Source organism: Arachis ipaensis, chromosome B06 (assembly GCF_000816755.2).
Source record: "Arachis ipaensis cultivar K30076 chromosome B06, Araip1.1, whole genome shotgun sequence".
NCBI classification, from domain to species: Eukaryota; Viridiplantae; Streptophyta; class Magnoliopsida; order Fabales; family Fabaceae; genus Arachis; species Arachis ipaensis.
In genome coordinates, this window is record NC_029790.2 from 74,523,505 (window position 1) to 74,526,851 (window position 3,347).

Genomic DNA, 3,347 nt, shown 5'->3' on the forward strand with positions numbered 1-3,347 from the left:
TTATGCATTGATGTTCTTGTATATAGTTTGAAACAAAGAAAAAGAAAAAAAATGAGAAAAACAAAAGAAAAAGAAAAAAAAAACAAAAAGAAGAGCAAAGAAAAGAAAAAAATATATAGAAAAAGAAAGAAACAAAGAAAAAGAAAGAAATAAAAAGGGGACAAAATACCCCAAAGCAAAGCTCAATAAGGATCAATACATAAGTATTGTGAAATGAAAAGAAAATGCATGAGTATGTTAAAAAGTGAAGAATGGGGAGTTAGGTTAGTTTTGAAGTGTATAGGATGTCATGGGTTAGGTGGGAAGTCTAAGCTTATCAAAGATTCAAATTTCAAGCTCACTTAATCAAATATACATCCTACCTTGACCCTAGCCCCATTACAACCTAAGAGAAAGACCTCATGATAATTGTATGCATGCATGAAATAAATGTTGATTGTTAGAAGAAAAACAAATCTTAGAAAGCATGATTAGGGGAGAATTGAGTGAATCAACCCCAAACACTTGAGCGAAAAGAGCGCAAACACATCCGGTGAGGGTTTCATGCTCAATTACATGTTTTCACCTATGATCATCATTCTTCATGCAAGTTTGTAAAAATATTTAATATCTCAATTCAATTGTGGTTTGGCATGGTTGTTAATACCTTTGGCCCTTGTGCTTATATATATATTCTTGGGAATTGATTTATTTTGACCAAGCAGTTGCATTCATTTAGATAGTTGCATATAGGTAGTTTGCATTTAGATTAGATTTCATTGAATAAATGTTGATACCATTTGCTTTCTCTTGGTTTAAGCATGAGGACATGCTTGGTTTAAGTATGGGGAGGTTAATAAACCCCATATTTAGGGTTTATCTTGTGTTGAATTTAGAGGGTTTTGTCAACCTTTCTCCCATTTATCCAATGAAATAGCATGATTTTGTAAATTCTCCTTTAATTGTGCTTAAGAGTGAAAACATACTTTTTAGGTCCTTAATTGTTTAATCTTGATTTACCTTTGGTTCCATTAGATGCCTTGATATGTTTGTTAAGTGATTTCAGATTTAGAAGGCAAAGATTGGATCAAGGATGCCAGCGAATTCTAAAGCCTTATGGGCCCAATCCAACTTATTTCTGATGCTATTTAAGCCAAGGATTGAAGGGGAATCAACATACTTTACATACTTTTGATCATTAGTTTAGTTTAGGTTAGTTTTAGAGAGAGAAGCTCTCACTTCTCTCTAGAATTAGGAGTAGGTTAGATCTAGATTAGGGATTCTTAGATCTAGGTTAATTTCATGCTTTGATTTACTTTTCCTTTTGCAATTCTTCTTCTTCTACCTTTCCTCTCTCTAGTTTAGCATTTAATTCATGTAATTCTCTACTTTTATGTTGATGCATTTTTGTTCTTCCATTTTCCTTTAATGCAATTTATGATTCATGTTCCTTTATTGTTCATTTGATTTATTGTTGTTTAATTCCTTGCAATTGAGTAGTGTAGATTTACTTTCCATGCAATTTTACTATGCTTTCCTTTTATGCCTTCCAAGTGTTTGATAAAATGCTTGGTTGGATTTTAGAGTAGAATTTAGTGCTCTTGGCTTGGGAAGGTAACTTAGGAACTCTTGAGTTGCTAATGTCCAAGTGATTGACGATTGGGAGCCATCAACTCTAGATCTCACTAATTGATTTGGTGGAGAACTAGAACTTATAGTCTTGGATTGACATAGCTCACTTGACTTTCCTTTACTATTAGTTAGAGGATGACTTAGTGGGGTTGATCCTTGCCAATTCTCATGTTGTGGTTAGTGATTAGGATAGAGATCCTTGACCACCAACCTTTGCCAAGACCTTTTTAGTTGTTAGTTTATTTTCATTGCCATTTACTTTTCATGTTTCTTATCCGAAACCCCAAAAACATACCTCATAACCAATAACAAGACACTTTGTTGCAATTCCTAGGGAGAACGACCCGAGGTTCAATACTTCGTTTTATAATTTTAGGGGTTTGTACTAGTGACAAACAAATTTTTGTATGAAAGGACTATTGTTGGTTTAGAAACTATACTTGCAACGAGAATTCATTTGAGAAATTCTAAACCACACAAAAGTCACAATCATCATAGGCGATGTTATGTGATGATTGATATTTCATTTTGGGCTTCTAAATTGGTTGAGTGTCTCATAATTTCTCATTGCTTGATAACTGCACGCAAAGTGTTCGAGGAAATGCACGAAGGCCATTTTGGTTTATTTTTGTCATGTACCTTCAATTTGGTGCTTCCTCCTCATTCACTTGCTCTCTTCTAAATGCATTGAGTCCACTTTGCTTTATGCTTGCTAATTAGATACTCATTGAACATGACTTGCTCTTTGTTATAAATGCTTGAGATTATTCTTCTCATGTCATATTACATGATTTACTCCCTCTTGTATCCCATGCCAAGTGTTGTGACCATGCCTCTATGACTACTCTGTTGCACTATTTCTTTTGGGCACTATCTTTCACTTGCATGTTTTTGTTGAGATGATCATTTGGGTTTAATGCTTTCCTTCTTTCCCTTCCTTTTTCAGCATGGCCACCAAGAAAGGCAAGGAGAAAGCTTCAAGGAAACCAGCCACAAAGAGGGCACCCCAAAGGTCAAACTCTAAGGCGCACTCTTCATTAGGAGCCAAACCCCTATTTAAAAAGGCAAAGGCACCCGCTATGGTTGAGAGGAACTATCATGCTGAGCATCTACTCACTCCGCTGGATAAGGTTGCTCAGTGTATCTTGCCCCGCATTGAACGGCGAGGATGGGAGTTTCTTCTGAGAAAACCACAAGAGGTCAACCTCTCATGGGTGCTAGAATTCTACACTAACTACCATCTTCCCTCTCTTCAATCGGTACACATGCGCCGGAAGCAAGTCTCAGCTTCAGAGGAGGCAATTCAGCAAGTGCTTAATGTCTTACCAGTACCAAGTGACATGGATGGCTACCAAGAGGTCTTACGTCAGCGAGAAGAGTTTAGATTTGATTGGGACTCGATCCTCTGAGTCATTGCTGAACCAGAGACATTTTGGACCCATGGTCGACTCTGGATACGGCCCAAGTGCATTGACGCACGTTTCCTCACTGTAGAAGCTAAAGCTTGGGCCTAGATCATATTCCACTATGTGCTACCTAGCACCCACAAGTCATCCTTCACGGCGGATCTTACCTTGCTTGTTTGGTGTGTTCTCACGGAGAGACCGGTGAATATTCCGCTTCTCGTCAAGCAAGCGATGGGTCAAGTCCATGCCCAGGGTAATTTGCCATTTCCAACATTGGTATCTGATTTAGTTGCTGCTGCGGGTATTCCTTGGGAAGACATGGACACTAAG